Source organism: Balaenoptera musculus, chromosome 4 (genome assembly GCF_009873245.2).
Source record: "Balaenoptera musculus isolate JJ_BM4_2016_0621 chromosome 4, mBalMus1.pri.v3, whole genome shotgun sequence".
Taxonomy (NCBI): domain Eukaryota; kingdom Metazoa; phylum Chordata; class Mammalia; order Artiodactyla; family Balaenopteridae; genus Balaenoptera; species Balaenoptera musculus.
The window spans coordinates 49,986,047-50,006,043 of record NC_045788.1 but is presented as its reverse complement, the minus strand read 5'-3'; the positions used below and the strand labels follow the sequence as shown (position 1 = coordinate 50,006,043).

At 37.9% G+C, this 19,997-nt stretch overlaps 1 protein-coding gene across 4 annotated transcripts in view; it reads right to left on the bottom strand.

Moving 5' to 3' along the window:
* The window catches only part of FNDC3B (fibronectin type III domain containing 3B), a 350,696-nt gene that overhangs the window by 287,884 nt on the left and 42,815 nt on the right, over positions 1-19,997 (bottom strand). The window contains exon 2 of one of the 4 annotated variants that reach the window (XM_036850413.1): positions 12,607-12,747. The exons of the other annotated variants lie outside the window; for them this stretch is intronic. The gene's annotated coding sequence lies outside the window, so the exon portion shown is untranslated. The remainder of the gene's footprint in view (positions 1-12,606; positions 12,748-19,997) is intronic. 4 annotated transcript variants of the gene reach the window in all.

The window sequence follows — 19,997 nt, the reverse complement described above, 5'->3', positions numbered from 1 at the left end:
ACTGAGCTGTACCTGTTTTCCGTGTCAGTCAGAAAGTCTCATGAGAAATCACCCTGACAAAACCCGCATTGTCCTGGTCTGGGTTCCTTCTCCCTCGGACAGATGTGTATCTGAGCTGGCCAGAGCTTTCACAGAACTCATGTACTTCATTCAAGGCTCTACCACAACCACACTGTCTTCCTCACACACAACTGAGCTCTTGCAATAAATCCATTCTTTAGACCACTACCATTTACAAATAAAGAATAAATAAATGTGCTGCAAAACTAATCCGACTAAACCAATAGAAAATAGATGACCTCTACTACAATGCTTTTTTCTAATTCTCTGAACTTTTTTTTTTTTTTTTTCACATAGAGCTCCAAGGTTTCACTCCTATTCTTTTTATTCTTACCCATACTTCTATTTCAAAGAATTCGGTGACAACCACAGGCCCTCACAACCTCTCCCCCTAACCACACATCCTAACACTAAAACCACAAGTGCTTCATGCCCGGCCAGTTCTATTCTTTTGATTGACAGGGAAGGGATGCCACGCGAGCACTTGTGGTTAACTTCCCTCTCTCCTGAAAGCAAGTCGTTTGTTACCGTCCTTACCTGCTAGCAAGGTCCAGAACCAAAGAACTTCTAGGCTAATGGTGGGGGGGCGGGGGGGCTGCATACTCTGAAAAACAGATCCTCACTGCTGGTAAGACGTTTAATTCTGTCCAAATATGCCCCCAAAGCTTTTACAAAACACCTTATTTTAAAATAATATTGCAAAGCGTCTTCAGTTTTTACATTACTCTAGGCAACTGGGTTATTACTTTTTCCCTTTATTTTGCTTCCCTCACTCCAAGTCCAAAAAGGTTTTCCATGGTATTTTGGCCCCAGCCTATCCTAAGAAACACACAGCCAATTTCATAAAAACCTGATTCTCAGGAGAGAACCACAGATCCATTTCCAAAGGCCAGAAAAAGCAATCATATACTAGGAAGAATTTCTAACTTGAAAAAAACCAAAGCCCTGATCACCGCTGGAGGAGGTTTAAGTCTGTGGACCTGGCCTTCATATTAGTAACAGAATGTCCTGGTCCTCACTCCATAGGCTGATGACCTGAATTTCCTTACATTAATTCAAGATGTGAGTTAGCAGTACAGTACACAAATGGGTTTCAGATGACAAGAGAAAAGGAAACCTAACGGCACCAAAAGGAGCAAAGCATCACCAGCAGCGCCAAACGGGGTGGTCCTGCTGGGTGAGAGGAGACGGGCTCCCCGAGCCAAACCTCAGGCCAGCGCCAAGGCGCAGGCTCCCAGGCTCACTTCACCTACACCCTGATGTGGCTTCTGACCTACCCTAAACTATCACGGGGAAGTGTGTAAAAAATAAAAGCAGTATGAGAACCGACAAGAAGAATGTATGTGTGCCAATTACACCTCAATTTAAAAAAAAAAAAAAAAAAGCACATCATCAGTTTTGACTTTTTGCTTCCATTCTGCAATTCAAATGCACTTTCAGAAATGAAACGGGTTCCTTGATGAATGGGAAATGGATGGAAACCCACCAATTAAGACCTATGAAGCAATTAGGAAAATAAATAATCTAATAAATAATAATAAAATAATTTTCAGAATTCATACCACTAAAGGTAATTGTGATTCCATAAAGCTTGTATCTTTTCCAATAAAATATACATTAACCAATCACCTTCACATAATATAAACAGCATGTAAACATTTTGCTTGCTACATGCTTGTTCTGCAGCCTGGGAAAAATATTCTCAGGGGCACATTAGTAAAATCATAGCTTGATTCATACTTCAACAAAAGTTCCTTCTCTACTAAAAATACTAAATGACTTCCAATAGTAAGAATCTATTGTGGACCAGGTGTCAGAAAATCGTCACAAACATACCAGAGAAATGTTCTAGCCATTTTTTTAAATAGTAATAAGGAAAAGAACTTTTTTTCCTGATTCAACATGGCAAGAAAAACCCCATTAGTAGTCAAAATGACAACAGGATAAACTTACTGAATCACAAAAAAAACTCGGGCTTTGTTGTGCTGTGTCGTGTTTGAGGCAGATGGGTTTGAGAGGTTACCAACAAATTACTGTCTCTCTTTTCAAAGAATATAATTATCAGATAGCTAATGTTTTATGAGTGATTACAAGTTTCTTAATGGCTTCCAATGTAAAACCTAAGCCTAATAAAACCTAATTTATTACAACAAACGTTTGTGCAGCTGATTTACACTGTTTATGCCATGACTGTAGTAAAAAAGAAAAATCTTAAAAAGTCAAAATTTGACAGAGAATCATGTAGCACAGAAAAAAGAAAGAAAAACTGCTTTCATGAACTTCCTTCTCATACAGGTGGCCGTTATGTACATATGCCCTCAGTCACAAGGACTGACAGCTTCTTAGTGTGTAGTCTTCCACTCTAAGTTTTATTAGCAAGATTTAGAAAAACAAAGAGGGAGAGAGGAGGAAGGGAAAGAGGAACGCTGAGAGAGGAAGAGAGAGAAGAAAAAAAGTTTTTAAAAAGTTATACACATTCTTACAACTAACGAGATATCGAAGTATCATTTGCTATTTTATTTTCATCAGAAAAACCTCTTACCTTCCTGCTCCATTCTGGTTTTGAAAGGTAAACCCCTGATGATATTTCAAGACCTAGAAACTCTCAAAACGGTTCTAGCCTTTGGAGCAAAACTAGGAACAGCTTTCTGATGATAACTGTAGAAACACCAACAGCGTCAATAGAAAGAAAAAAAATGAGGAAAACAAGATAGAAACACTGTGCAACCTCCTTTGCCTCTGAAATTGAGAAAAACCTGCTCAACACACATCGGACTGTTTTTACTATGCTCCTGCTACTGTGAAAGCAGGACTTTTCTTGCCCTTCTGGTAACACTAAAGCAGGGGCCGTGGCACTGGCTCTGACCGTGTGGAATTACCATGTGGCCATTTAGGAACCTGATGGGGGGCGCTGCCACTGGACAGGAAAAGGCTGCAGGTGGTTTCAGTGCTTCTCTGTACCATCTCTCCCGTACACTGTGGGCAACCATGAGGAAAGGTACTTGTACAGGCAAACACTCTCCTTCACTTTTCTGAAAATCAAATTAAATTGTGCCCAAAAAAAGGATATGGAGAGAAACTAAAGATATTTATTAGAATTTTTCACAGCCCTTCCACTAAAAACTGTTCAAAGGACCAGTATGTTATGGCAAAAAAGCACTAGAGCAGAGAGACCCCAAGACTGAGTATTGGAAAATATGAGTTCTAATTTGAGGTTTGCCAATAATTAGCTTTAAATTTGGGCAATTAATTTCTTCTTTTACAAAATGACAAGATTATAGATTCGCCTTTAAGGTTTCTTTTTGCTCTTAATAGACTATGTTTCAAAACACCATTGCCTACTGTGCTCACTTCATACAGATTAAACAAAAGCTAAAAAGAGAGGTTTACTCAAACTCTAAGAACCTGTTAGTTTCTCTTACTTGTATGAGTATAATCTGAGCCTTCTGCATAAGAGAGGAAGAATCTAAGTAAAATGTTGAAAAAGAACGTACTGAGTAAATAGTGATAGCAATCACTGTGTTTTTATGCCAATGAAATCTAATTTTACAGCTGAGTTCTACACAGCTGTGAAAGAAAGACTCTTGCCATGGCTTGCCACTTGAATGAAAGGAGTGGTGATAACTGTTCATGCAGAAAAACCTCTTGAGACATGAGCAGTACCTGGAGGTATGCACCCAGCTGGTTGGTTGAGGCACAAATAGTCTGGAATTTGTCTTCTTGTCTGACATGGGTTCATTAGTGAAGTTAAATCACAGTTGTCTGAAAAAGTTCCTAACCTTAAAGACACTCTCGCTTTTTGCATCCAATTATAAACACAGGAGAATTAGGTGGCAAAGTTTAAATTCACAGAGAAATCCCGTGAAACTGAGTTAGATTAAAAGCACCGCTGCCACCACTGCCACAGATTAAATAACAATAAATGATTCAAGCAATAAATAAAAAAAAGAATTGTCTACTGTGCTCCAGAGGCCAAGGAGGGATGCCAAATAGTCTAATGTATAGGCCCTGCCTTTGAGAATCCATAGATGCTTTCTTTTCTTTTTTAATTTGGCAAAGCATAGTCATGTCTGAACTCAAAACTACCATATAGGAAAGGCACTATTTTCTGAGAAGGAAAAAAAAAAAACCCACATATCTAAGGGTCATATGTAAGCATTATATGCATCCTGAGGCTACTTTTATCAATGTAATTCTCCATGAATATACAGAGGCTGGCTGCTTCCATAGCCCTTCAATATACTCCAAATATTTAAGGAAACACAAAAACTTAAAAAAAAATTCTATCACTACATATACACAATCTCTGGACCTCTGATCCACATCCACACATAAACAGCTCAGTTCTGCAAATATTAACTAAAAGGGAAAGGGGGCCCAACTACAAAAGAGGTTTACGAACCAAAGGCCTGTTTGTTTTGTTCATTGTTTTTAAACGGTGTTTAAAGAAGTTTGCAGACATAATTAGACATTTTTATTAGAACACCTAGACTCAAGGCACACTCAGCACAGTAAATCTCACATCCCAAGGATGACAGTCTAGCATCTAACAAGAAACATTCCAAAGCTATGAGCCCTTATTTTCACACATATCCAAGCTAACTTTGTCACATACTTTATCCAAAGATGAGAAGAACTGAAAATATTTCTTTTCAATGAGATTCGGAATTGTGTGGTTGTTTATATCTTTTTCTATAGGATGTTGAAAACAAGTCCAAGAACAGAAGAGGTCACTCTTAAAACCCTCTCCAGCTCCAGGTCTCGGCACCTCCCCACCAGTCAACCTGCAAGCTGCAAGGGCGGGGCAGATATAGAAAGAGATGAGATGGGAAATCAGAAGACACGCTCTCCTCTCCATCCCAGCACCAGAAGCTCACTCCTCACCCAGCCCTTGGGCTACTTACTACCACCTGCCTGGAAGCCCCAAGGCACTGTGACAGGTCCCACTGCTCGTCAGGGCTGTGACTCAAGGTGGGCCTGCACAGGCCCTCTGGGTCTCAGTCTCTTCATCTGTAATGTGGGTTCTTTAACACAACTTCTAGAGTCTCCTCTAATGAAATCCAAAATGTATTTTATTACTCTGCTTTTAGAGATCTATTATGAATTAAATTCACATTTCTACAACCACTTGGGTACCTAACAGCCACGTGTAACACCCTTTATTGGTGTGTGGGTGGGATGTGTTGCAGACACCCAACAACTGACTGTTTCTGGGAAAGGATGAGAGAAAGAGCCCCAAAGCAAAGAAAGGCACGGCTTGCAGCCCCTGCACACTAATTCTTACCTAGCCTCTCAACCTTCGCGTGAAGGAGGCAGTATTCCCCTCTTAAAAGGTATTGCAGCTAAGGCTGAGAGAGGTTAAGTAAGGTGCCCAAAGAGACTCAGAAAGTGATGGTTAAGAGTCAATGCTCTCTGAGCGAGCTGATTATAACATCTAAGAATCTAGCAACAAAACATGGAAGTGGAAGGACTGATGAAAAATTCATAGGTTAGTGACTTTTAAAATTAGATAAAACAAGCACATAGTACAAAATTCAAAAGATAACTTTCGAAGACATCCAACCAAAGTACATTTCTCTCCTATCCAGTCCCCAGTTCCCCATACACAAAGGCAACAACTGTGAGTTTTGGGTGTATCCTTACCAAGATGCAGATTTAATGATTTTTTAAAACACTTTCTAAAGTAGCTTAAGGAAGGTTGAACAAATCCACTGTACTATCATGTAGTCCAGATGGTTAAAAATTAGGGAGAAAAAGAAACCAAACTATAAACTACTAAAGTTACACCCTCTGTGTTGATTTTCAAAGAGATATGCCATGATTAAACACAGAAGTAAAATTACTTCACAAAGGAGGGCAGCTTAGCAAGTCATCGATGAGGAGAGTGTCAGAACAAGGTATTTGGTACAAAGGGTTTCAAGATTCTATTATTTTCAATATCCCAAAAGGACTCAGCTGAAAGGAATCTTCTAAAATAGCATCAAACAAAAGGCCATGAACAGAGATAATCATTCATTCTTTTAACAAATACTTACTGAGCATCCACTATGTACCAGGGACTGGACTGGACTAGAATTCTAGGATTCTAGAAATAAAGTCATGATGTTAAATAGCATTACACTGAAATGTTATATTCGATTAACCCAAATCCACATTGGATACTTCTGACAAAACCGAAGTCAACAGACCGCCCTGCTCTATGAAACCTTTCATCTGAGATAAGCTCCAATGTCTAAATTTGGTTTCCCAGCTGTGGCATCTTTCCTACTCTTAAGAGTGTGCCAGAAGATGAATTTGTCTTCAAAACATGCCCCCTGCCTCAACCTTCATTTCTGATTAGCCAGGAGGATACTAAAATTGTTTGTTTAATCAGCTCATATAGAATTCAATCATGTTTATTTAACAAACTCAGTTTTGTTGAACTGAATAGATGTTATAAAACATTCATTACAAGGAAGAGCTCTGAAGCTGTTACTTCAGCCCGGTAGAAGCATCACTGATGTTTTCTCCAATTTATACTTAAATATGTATTTCAAAGATTTCTAACATTTTATTACTAATTTTAGATGTTGGTTCAAATATTTCTTCCTCCCCTATGTGGGGGAGGGTAGAGAAATCAATGAGAATAGTATAGGATACACTGAAAATCAGTTTACAAACATGTTTTTTAAAACAAACTATTTCTTAAAGAATCATTACAACTGATGACATTCTCATAAGCAGCTCTGTATTTCACCTAATGTGACTAAACACAAAGCAAATGCCAGGTGTTCCTTAGAACTTACAAGGTACTGAAACAGAAAATTCACATGAAATGACACTTATAAAGAAACAAATTAGCAGGTGCAAAGACACACTGTGTAAGGGAACATCTATTTACTGTATCAGATTTTAGCCCATTACAACAAAATTTTAACATGAGCAACCACTTTACTAATTCAGACTAATATTTTTGAAAACACAAAACTGTGGAATTCTTCAGAAAAAACATTTTCTTTCTTTTACGGCGGGGGGCGGGGGGAAACAACAACTGTCCCGTACCATAGAGCATCAAAGAGCTTTAATAAATGAAATGGCAATTGGTGTATACATACTTATATGCAAACAGACGAATCTAAATGTTTGAAAGCATGATGCTTGCCTATATTCTAAATACTCCCTGTGAATAACGACGACATCATTAATTACACTAATATAATTTGTTAAGAAAATGTAAGGGGGCTGCATTCATTTATTTAATAAATACTCACTTAGGTTCTGCTCTGTGTAAGACACTCTTTTGTTCTAAAATCATTCAAATTCTAAATTTAAGGAGTCCACTAATAGGCTTTAAAATCTTTCCAGAAAAATAATTTTAAATTTCAACTCTGCTACAAAATGCATGTTCTCCAATTCAATTTTCATATTTCTCCTCAAGTGAAAGCATGAAAGACACAAGATACTTTTCAGTTAACATTATGGAAGAACTCAGAAGCATAAGCTTGAAAAAGACAAATAACATTTTAGGATTATTAATAGTTATGACCTCATGAACCCCATTAAAAGAATCTCAGGAACACCCAAGGGTCCCCCATACCACACTTTGACAACCACTGCTCCATGCCAAGCACCTTAGATGTAAAAATGTAAGAAAAATTTAAACTCACTTTCTAGTAGACAAAGATTGTTGTCCGTATTTTATACTCTATACGTCCACAATTCACCCGGCAGGGTCTGAACAGAGAATAATTAATCCAAATGAAAAGGTATCCAAATTCCACCATGGATTTTTCTCGACAGAACTTTATGTTACACTCTTTAAAGTACTTTGGTGAAACAAATTCATTTGGTAAAATCTTGAGAAAAGAGCAACAGGCTGGGGGGATAGGAAATGGATGTTGGGGACCAGGTACTCCGCTGCTGGGAATGTCAGCAAACATTCAGGGACCGGGTGGGACCTGACTCCAATAAATCCAGGCCCATTACACGGGGACCCCGTTCAATCTCTCGAGTAATCATATCCATGCCCTGGATTCAAAGCAAACGATCAACTCCAAGGAAATAAAGACACATAATTTTGTGTTGCCATTACCAAGTAAGAATCTTATCTGCTCTGATCTCTAGACCTTCATTTACTGCTCAATAGAGCCCATTCGAAATCCCAAGATGACTTGATCTAGTATTTTCTAGGGTCACTACTTTATTTTCTTTAGCCACAGCCTATTATGTCTTTCATCAGAGAACCCAAAAGGAGTTTTCTGAGGCATAAGGATAACTCTTAAAACAAGAACCTCAAGTTTTAAATATAGACAGAACAGTTAGTAAGAAGGTGACATTCATTTCCTAGAGCAGGAGAATTAGCAAGATCAAAATATGCCACAGCTAATTGATTTACATTCAGCAAACACTCTTAGATAAGTGGCTTCCCTTTTATTTTTAAAAATAGATTTAACAAGCATATTAATTTTCCACCAGCCATTATAAATAAATGGAACTACAAAATATCATTCTTTGCAAGGGAGTTCTGGCCAGTCGCTGTGAGCCTGACCCTGAGTGGAATGTGTATTTACATTGCCGAGAGGGTGCATTGTGTACTGGTGGGAAAGCACTTCTCACAAACCTCCCATTCAAGGGAGGCCTCCACAATAGGTACTCACACAGGAAGCAGGCCTCGCTAACAGCACCTCCAACTGTTCCAGAGAGAACTTTCCAAGGCAGGGGACGGTGAACCACTGTAAATGCCATGTTCACAGGCCCCCACTGCCTACACTTCAGGGTTAACAAAGCTGGTGTTGTCCACAATCATTCCCCCGAGTTCTTCCCGAGGTAAAAGGGACACAGTCAACAACTGCATTTCGTTTTTCTAGCTAATCTCTTAGGGTATCACTTTGTTTAAAAAAAAAAAAAAATCACAAGGCCATGACATTTGTCTCTCAAATAAACTGGAAAATACTCCCAGGAAGTTCTTGCTTTTCAAAACTAATGAAAGGTGTTAGTATTGAATATGCAATTTTTAAAAAATCAAAACTTCAACACTCACTTCATTATCTCTACTGAAAATTAGGGTTCCTTAAATACTGACCATTTTGCTTAACTGCAAAGCAAAAAAAATAATTATTTTAACTCCTCAAATAGGAAAGTGGGCATTGTCAGCATCATATCAATGACTTTCGCACAAATACGTGAGGAAATAAAGATAATGGTGACACATGCCATCAAATTAACCAACTGCTGATGGAAAATGCAATTAACAAATAGGTTTTACCAATTTACTACTACACTATATAACTACCAGTTTGACTTTGTCCTCCCTACCTGAGCTTTTTTAAAAAAACACAACCAGGTTCTTTCAAAAATGTTGATTAAATTCTCAATACCCAAGTTTCTCAACCTGCAAAAGAGAGGAATATTCTTAGGCCATTAAATAACTTAATGACATTGGGCAAGGGGCAACTCCTCTGGCTTATTTTTCTCATTTCTCTAATTAGAGGACTAAACTCCATCACCAAGGTCCCTGCCAGCTCTAATAATCTATCGATTTGGGGACAGCAACAAAGAACATCACATTTAATACATACATCTCAAGGGTTTATTGGAAGTCTAATACTTAAGGCAGCCACCATAAAATAAAAGGCATCTGCACCCATGCCAACCATAAATAACAGCACTTACTAGCTTCAGGAAGTCACTATTGCAATACAGAAAAAGTAAACCAGAAATCACATGGAAACGCTCATAACACAATATTCAGTGAAAGGTACACAGAGTATATATGTACATGTAATTGTTTATGAGACTGAAATGAAATAAAACCACAATGTTAACAATGGTTAACCTATGGATAATGAAATGAGTTATATTTTTTCCTTTGTACTTAACTATTTTTGAGCATCTATAATTTTTATAATCATAAAAGTTAACTTTTAAAAACCCATATAATTCAATCTACGTCGCACCACGTGACTGTTCAAATTTTCGCGATGAAACATTTCCAAACCACTGTACAACATAAGGTAAAGACCTAAAAGATTCGGATTTAGCCAAGTCTCCCAGAACGAACTTTCACCATTCAGCTGGGGACTATGTGGAAGGCAACAATGGAAGCACATCTGTGGTTAAGTAATAGATTTGGTAACATTTACAAAACCAGCCCTCGGGTCATGCTTGCAGAGTAATCCCTAGATTAGGCATGTTCACTAGGACCAACCCAAACAGTTTTTTTAAAGGGAGGAGGGGAAAGCAGGTTTCTCAGCCTTACTTTTTTTAGATAACAAGCACTCCAACATATCCTCTTTGAACTGCCAAAATAAATCGAACTTTCTGGGTGGAGAACTCTCCGTCAATCAAACGAGGCTCAGCAAAGATAAACTAATAATAGAAATCTGTTACATACTTACTTAGCTGTGCTAACTATGCTAGTCCCTAACTAGCACAAAGGACTTCAAAAACTCTAGCTATGAAAAGTACAGGGTGGGACCAGAGAGTTCCCTTAGGGTTGGCAGGCCTCATTCTCAGTGGAAAAGTAACTACCCACTCTTATCTTTATGGTTTCTCTCCACCCCACCTTTCCTCATCTGAAGCCTAAAAATATTTGTTCCATATTTTAATTCCCACATCCCCATATATTAGAACATATAACACACGTTCACTCTAGGAATCTGGAAATACAGAAAAGTAGGAAGAAAGTTTCGATTATTCATAATCACATCACCCAGAAACATCCACTGTTAAAACAGTGATGTGTTTCATTTCAATTTTTTTCTAGCCATATGAAATCTATAAAGTTAGAGGGCTACAGTTGACACAGTATAGACCTATTTTTTATTTTTGATATTTCATGATTATAACACTGACAACTTTAAAAAAATAAAGAACTGGTTCCTAAGTGACATTTTCAGAGAAGGTGGCAAAATCTTCTTCAGGTCCTTGACCTTGGCACAAAGCTAGGGAATACATGGTATTCAACTGAGATGACCAATGTGTACCCAAAGGCATAATCTATTCTTATATGATATCAGGTTATAATGACATAACACACTTAGATTGTGTGCAAATATTTAAATAGAATTATGAAGTGAATGGTTCCCACAAATTACTGTAAATTCAATTTTTTGTTTCTATGTTTCCATATATATGTTTCTAAAAAGTAAAGGTTTACTGTCTGTTTCTCAAGAGCTATAGGATGTTTTCTGTTAACTGTTCAGAACACTTTCTTCACAACTATAAACCTACCCTGTCTTCTCAGCAGAAGAGACGTATCATGAATCCAGGTCGATGGCACTTTGACCCAAAACACTTAACCCTGAGCATCTAGGTGTACTGCTGCCAGTAAAGTTATTAACAGAAAACCAGACTGGCAAAGTGTATGATGTGACCTAAAATATCTTAGTATAAAGTATATTTCAGCATAAAATAGTGAAAAGTTAGAAGCTATCTCATCCATACAATGGAAGACTATGCTGCCAATTTTAAACGCTGTAAGTGAAGAGAGATGCGCACAACACACTGTTTATAGGGAAATAACAACATAGAGGAATAATAGGTTAACAAATAGAAGGTCTACGCTATGGTCTTATTTCTGCAAAACTAGGAATATGTTTATTTTTCACAAGAGAACAGAAATAAAAGAATATACACCGAAGTGTTCACAGTGATTATGGTTAAGTAGGTAGGATGAAGAATTTTTCATCAACATGTTCTGACTTTTTTTTTAGTGGTGCTTTTGCTAGGGAAAAAAAAAATGTACTGAATATATAGAACACAGAGCATCTTAAGGGCAATCTCATCATATTTGTCAAATCATCCAACAGAAAAATGAGAAACAGATAATGGATATCTGATCAATGAGAATCCTATGATACAAAACACACCTCTATGACTTCCTGAAAAGGGTCACTGATGGTGGCAGCCCCACCTTCTAAATCGGTGCAGCAGCTCACAGGTGTGGTTTCCCCTTCACCTTAGGCACAGTGGGCCGACCCACAGTGATGGTGAGGGCTCCACTCCTAGAAACGATTTTCAGTTTCAAGATGTATCATAGAATCCTGAATCTAAAAAGGAAGCTTGAAAAGTTCAGTCTGACACAGGCTTGTACAATATCTAAACATCCCTAATTGACCAGAGGCTTCAAAATATCATAACCCAGCATTTTTTTTATTATATCCTTCAGTTAGTTTTCCCGGATTTCCTCTCTCAAACAGTTGGTAAAAACACATTTATTTGGAATAACAGGATGATAGGAATAGATAAGGTCAGAATTAGACATAACCATGTCTGAGTCAGTTAAAAATATAAACTGTTGAGTATTTTAAAATCACCACTAGTGAAAGGATTCTTCCTTTAAGAAAAGTCTGTTCCTCTGACGCTTCCTTTCCATTACCAGCAGCAGGAGGAGCAGTGCCCTAGTTCAGGAATTAAATCAAATCACTTCTAGATTCTGGAACCGTCTGGAACCAACTTATCCTGCCTACCATCTCTCTCTCGTCTCCCTCTTCTGTCCACTCTACCCTGCACATGCAGACCATGTAATTCATTGTGAAACGTCACTTCCACTAGGCCACCACTCACTCTCACAAACCAGGGACTCTCCACGCAGAGGCCAGAGCAGCTCTCACGAGATGCGGAATGAGGGACTTCGCATGTGGAAGTGGGAGTTCTACTGAGCCAACTGCTCCGGTTAGTGTTTCTTCAGGTGTGACGCAGGAACTACTGCAACAGAATCAGGTGGGGTGCTTGTTTAGAAACACAGATTCCTCACAAATGTTCACAGCAGCATTATTCATAAATGCCAAAAAAGGAGAAACAACCCAAACATCTATCAACTTTAGAATAAATAAATAAGATATGGTATACCCACACAATGGAAAAGAACTTGGCAATAAAAAGGGATGAAGTACTGACACATGACAGAACATGGATAAACCTTGAAAATATTATGCTAAGTGCTGAAAAAGCTAGCCACAGAAGGCCACATATTGTATGACTTCCTTTTTATGAAATGTCCAGAACAGGTGAATTTTTAGAGACAGAAAGGTGTTTGCCTGGAGCTTGGGGCGGAGGTGGAGGGGTAGAGGGATGGCAGGGCAGATTAACTGCTAATAGGTACTACAAGGTTTCTTTTAGAAGGTACAAAATGTTCTAGAATTTGATATTGGCGATGGTTGTACAACCCTGCCAAAATGCTAAAAATATATATATTTCATTTTACATCTTAAATGAGTAAACTGTATGACGTGAATTATTTCTCAATAAAACTGTTTAAAAATACGGATCCCTCAATTCCACCTCAGAACTACCAAATCAGAATCTCTGGAGGGAGGCCTGGATATCTTTCCTCTGAACAAGGGCAGGTGATGGGAATTTTCAGAAAAGCTGTAAAATATACTAAACACTGTCTTAGATCTTTCCTAATATGACATATATAGGCAAGATAGTATACTCTGTAGCTCAGAAACATTTCTCCAGCCAAACAGATCCTCCACAGTCCCCTGCCTATATAAATGTATTTCCTACTCTGCCCACACGACTCTCCCTCCTACCAGTGTCACGACTCTCCCTCTTACCAGTGTCATGACTCTCCCTCCTACCAGTGTCACGACTCTCCCTCCTACCAGTGTCACGACTCTCCCTCTTACCAGTGTCACGACTCTCCCTCCTACCAGTGTCACAACTCTCCCTCTTACCAGTGTCACGACTCTCCCTCCTACTACCAGTGTCACGACTCTCCAGAAGCATGTGACCGCTGAAACTCTGCTCCTGGTACTACCCCCTCCTCTTTCCTAGGACATCCACCTTCTGTCTAAGCCTTATCTGTTGCTTAAAGCTACCTCAAGATTACTCCAGTTTACAATGACCTCCACTAAGAGCCCTTTGGGCCTTCCTGTCCTCAAGTGTGAAAGGAGGGTGATGGACGGCTCGACTTTCTTCCATATCTGATAGTCTGAGCCTCTCTGGAAGACTCAAGAGACACTCCAGGCAAGCAAACTTTCCTCCATTCAATTCACTTATTACATCCAAATAATGCCTCTTGGGCAACTTTCTCCCCTACTTGATGTATGGGGAAGTTAAATAACTTGAGGAAGAATTTTTTTTAAGGCTGGAGAATATGCACCTGTTAAAAAGGTCCTCAGGATACTGCTACAGGGCCCTGGCATGTGGTAGTGGCTCAGCTATTTGATGACTTCCTTGATACTTCAGAAGTCATTCCTTTAGCTACAGTCTATTCAGACTTCTAGGTTTGCTGAGGTTATCTACAGAGATCTTTTGCATGGGGGAGACCTGTCACTTCTGTACTGCTTCTGTTTGACATATGAAGGTTGCTGTTCTTCTTTTCCAAGAAGACACTACCAACCTCTATCAAAGAGACCTGTAATATATGTTGTTTTTTTCTGCCAGTGATGATGGCTTTATGAAAGCATTTGAAAGAAGAGTTGTTAAGGTTAGAGGTGCATTCCATGGTCATGAAATGAACAAAATACCGGGCCAATCTTGTGATCAATACGCAATATCCTTTTCTGAAGCAGTCTAAAGCCATTCATCACTGCCCCCCATCACATACACAACGCAAGGTCAGTGAAACACCAGAGCACTCCAGATGATGTTCCTAGAAGCAACACAGTTTTCAAAATTGCTCTTCGGTGACTACTCGTGTCAAGATGAATAAACAAAAATTCCACGTGTGTTAAAATAAAAGCCAATTTTTTGAAGAAGCTAATAACTTTTGCATCACAATTTATAGGTACAAAATGCATTCTTATATTTCCAGCAACTTGTAATGACAAAGCTTCATAAAGCTGAAATTAAGATGCTCCAAAACACATATACATAAACACACATATGCATAGATATACACTCCTTAGAAAAAACACTAGGAAATTACACAGCCCTTGATACTATAATGCCCATTTCTAAATCTATAAAATATCAGACTCCTGTAATTTCTAATAGTTTTTTTCAGATGTTTGCAAATTAAGGGAAAATGTGCATCTCATCTTCAAACTGTACTGTTCTTTTCACATGTTAATATTATGTAGATAAAAACCTTGGTAATTCAAAATTATTGAGGAAAATCCCATCTATATATATGAAAAGAAGCAACTGCAACAACAAATATAAATGCAGCTAAAACTGTCAATAGCATTGCCAAGTGTAACTCCTACCTGCTCTACTTAACAGATAAGACATACTTGTACCTCTAACAATTGCTACTTCAAAAAAATATTTTCCCATGGATGGACCCAGAGATTGTCATAGTGAGTGAAGTAAATCAGACAGAGAAAGACAAACATCATATGACATTGCTTATATGTGGAATCTAAAAAAAGGGTACAAATGAACTTATCTACAAAACAGAAATGGAGTTACAGATGTAGAAAACAAACTTATGGTTACCAGGGGGTTGGGAGAGGAGATAAATTGGAAGATTGGGATTGACATAAACACACTACTCTATATAAAATAGATAACTAACAAGGACCTACTGTATAGCATAGGGAACTCTACTCAATACTCTGTTATGGCCTATATGGGAAAAGAATCTAACAAAGAGTGAATACATGCATATGTATAACAGATTCACTTTGCTGTACACCTGAAACTAACAAAACATTGTAAAACTATACTCTAGTAAAAATTTTTTAAATATATATTTTCCCAAGTACTTCAGAAGAGTTTTATTTTATTCTACTCCCTCTCCCCAGGTCCTCCACCTCAGTCTTATTTTAGTAAATTATTTCCCAACTTCTTCATAGCCACTGAAGACATTACTAGGATGAAAACTTAAATTAGCTATATTATCTTCAGTACCCAGATAAAACAAGGTAAATAATAATTTAGTTTTGGTTTTGTGAGCTGGACCCTAAGTAAGGATATCATTTCAGTTTATTTTCACAATCCTATCCTGTTACACGGGAAAGCAAAGTGATAAGGAATACTACACTGGAGAATCAGGAAACCTGGGTTATTCTGACTGCTAAGACACTAAGAACTCTTTCTGTGTTCTAAGCACAAATCCCTCTCCAGCTCCTTAATGTGTGCTGTTTGGTGAGGGTCCTGGCTTTTTTCTCACACGCCCACTCAAACTGGTTTGGTACCTGCCTGGATTACAGTCTTGAGAAAGATTCACTGCCCTGGTTCAGTGATAGAGGGCTGCCAAGGTAGTGAGATTAAGGATTGAGGAGATCCATGTCACATATTTGCCATCCATTGGTTAGAAAAAGCACCAAGGACCCCTCTACTCAATCATTCTCAGTCAATCAAGAACTGCAAGTAGCAGAAAAGAGGAGATACATCTGATGCTGGACAAGTTGTAGAGACAAAACCTCTGGTCTCCACCTCTAATTTGTTTAGCATTTCAGAGACAATATTAATGTCTGAGAATTTAAAATTGACTAATTGCTAAAAAATTTAATCAACACCTAATAATTAAGATATTAGAATTAAGCACACCTACTCAAATCATTTAACAGACAACCACATCTGACAGATCACCACAACCAGAGCACTACTACAAATGAATAATACATGTTGAAATCATATGTGTGATTGAAGTCAGATAAAGTTGAGTAGACAGATCTGGAAATTTATTCCCTCGGTTTTTCAAACATTTATTGGGTATCTTATGTGCCTAGAACTGTGCAGACACTGGAAATCCAGTTATGCACGTTTGGCTAACTTTGCAGTTGAGCTAAGATTTCAAAAGACCTTCAAATAATGAACAGAGAGTGAGATTTTTCAACTCTCCATGTCCTTGATCTTTACAAGGCAGTCTTATTGGAATCTTTTTTTTTAATGTTCCAAGATCCTTCTGTCAAAGGTATTAAGATATTGCTATGACTGAAATTATAATCTAAAATCATCATACTGCTGAGGGCTTAGTAAATCCGACATTCAACTTGTGTGTGGTGTGTGTTGCCACCTACCCCCTACCTTCAATCAACTGATGATTCAGTACTGACTGTCACAGGGGAATCCTCCAAACCTCTGCAGACAGCTGTGCCCCATAGCTTCCTGTTTCCAACACTCACTAATGAATTCGTACGGTTTTTTTCCAGGGTCTAAGAAAATCCTGTAGTAAAACATCTTGTCCCAATCTTATATTGTACTCCTGTAACATACATTCTAAAAGATGTTTTCGTACATTCTTGATTCATAGATTTAATTCAGAAATGAGAATCAGTAAAAGAAATAATCTGTTCTGAACTAATTTTTACTTTGCAAAGTTCTACGGGTATTAGTTACTCACTGTGAGTTTTAAAAAGCTCACAGCACACTGAAAATCCTATTTATTCAAAGCTAATTCTGTGAAATTCAACACCATGACAAGTCAGTTCTCTCTCAATGCCTTTTCTGTCCATAAGAAAGCTAATTTCCCTATCACTTAAACCAGAAGACTGAATATTATTTGGCCATTGTCTATGTATCTTAAAAGTCTTACTGCTGGATAAGTGAATAAAAATACAACTCTTTTTTATACCTTCCATACAAGCTAATCATTTTAAGCAACACATACTTTTTAGGAGAATGCTGTCAACACAAATAATGAGATTGTACTTGTACTTCTACGCTGTAGATTTATTTTTAAAACGATTTCTAAATGATCAATTACACTTCAAAATATACTTGTGAAGATTCAGATTTGTTAAATTTGCTGTATGTAAACTATATTTCAATTTTTAAAACATTTCACAAGGAATTCTAGCACTGCACACATCGCCTGAAATCTACATGACGTGAGGAAAGAGGATCTCGGTGGCAATCCAGAGACTTGGTTTAATTTGTTTTATTACAAATACCAGCTGTGTGACTTAGGTTTCTCCGAGCCTCCATTTATCTGCAACATGATGTGGTTGGACTAGATTACCCACAAATTTCCTTCCAATTCTAAATTCTGTGATCCTAATACAGCAATTTCACTAATTTGGGATCAGAGTCATAAACAAAGTTCTACTTAAAAGATATTTTCCCTAGAAAGTACTTTGTTTAGCCGCATATCTTTAAAGAAAAATTACAATAGCCATATAACACTCATTCATGTCACACCTTGAATGATAAGCATTTTTAGGCTGCAGGCGTCTCAGGAACAAGACGTGGCAAGCACTTCCCTGGTTCTAAGCTTCTCATTACTCACTCTGAAAATGTGAATGGCAGAGGTGATGCATGGTAAAAGGTTCAAGATCCAAAGGCAGAAGTAGTATATATATACTACGCTACTCTTCCTGCTATCAGGGACTGTGTCCCACAGAGCTCTCAAAGAGGTCAGCCCGGGGCTCTCAAATTCTCCTGCAGCCCTCATGTGGTACAAGATTGCAAATGGAGAGCCATTTAATTCTTGTAGCCCCTGGCAAATACCAAAGATTCCAAATCATATTTTTACATCAGCATAAACTTTTCCACCATGAGGGTTTCATTTCCTTTCCAGCATGTTACAACCTATACTAATTTCAAAAACACAACCTCAGCATTTAAAATTTGCAATGAAATTTTTAAAGTTTTTTTTTTTTTAAATCAGCAGCACTTTCAAGATTATCTAATCCATCCCTTAATTTTTAGAGGTCACACCACTGATTAATGGAAGAGTAAGGTCTCTTGCCTCTCAAATCACTTCAAATTTCTAAGCATATTTTCTACCTAAGTTTATAAAGGAAAACTAACCAGGTTGTATGCTCTTTACAACACCCACACACATATACACCCACTCTTATCAAATTCCAAAATGTTAATTATCCCACTGCCTTTCCCCTAGTCTATCAGGTTCTCTGCAAAGTCCCAAACGAGGCAACTACTGAGGCTCTCAGAGGAGACAAGTTTTATCTACATTAGTAACGCTAAGTCTCCAAAAGAATGGCAGCACAATGAAAAGATGTCCACACCTAATATGGTCGTTTACAATACAGCCATGGTGAGTTATGTGTCTTAATTAGAAGCATATGACCTAAAAAATAGGAAATCAATATAGATATATTTGTTTTCTAAACAAAAGAAAGACCACTCAAAACTATCCTCTACATTCCATCTGGGTTCTACACTAAGTTTCAACCATGTCACTGCCTGACATCCCTGGGAGTGGCCTGGAAGAATTGTAATTGCAAACTCAGGTAAAAGTGAGGGGAAACAGAAAAACCCATACAGAAACAGGAACCAACTACATGCGGTATCTTTGTTTTTTCTAAATCCATCCAGGTGATAACTTCCAAAGTATATGCCATGGAACAAATATTCTGCTTCATGCTAATATGTCTTATATGAAAAAAGAATTCTAATATCAAGTAAACCTGAAAACTCTGGACTGAATAGCTAGAGGTTCTTTAATGCTGGACTTCAGAGAACTAATATGTACTGAGAATCTCTCCAGGGTCAAACTTTTCTGAACACAAACTTTTCCCAAGGGCCGGTGTTCATCAGATAATGCTCTTTTGATAACACTGCTCTAGCTACTCAATTATTTTCAACTCTCCTAATGAAATCATGTGAAATTCTACTTTATAGAGATTATCTAATGATATGTTAGTAGCACTTCACCTAGTTTCTTCACATGAGAACTTAGCCCAATCTTTAGGTAAAAAGTCAAAGAAAATTGGATCCAACGGTTAACCCTACGCAATTTATGAGTCTAAAGGACTTGCACAGTCTTATTCACCCATATAACGTCAAAATATAAGTCACATTTCCACATTAAACATGGCTTGAAATTGTCTAGTTGTTCAAATTTCCTCTAGGAAGGGTATGCCATTTCTTCTTCCTATTAAAAGGAATCCAAAGCTCAATTTTTCAAGTCTTTAAGGCAACAACAAATCTAAAACATTCACTTTTCCTGGATGAAAGACCACTTTTTCCAAACAACAAAATGTTTTCGAATCTTTCGCATTTCCTGCCACTATTACAAGTAGAAAGAAAAATACAATCTCCTTAGTAGACAGGAAACAGTACAAACAGCGAACACACACCTTTAGGGCCCTTCT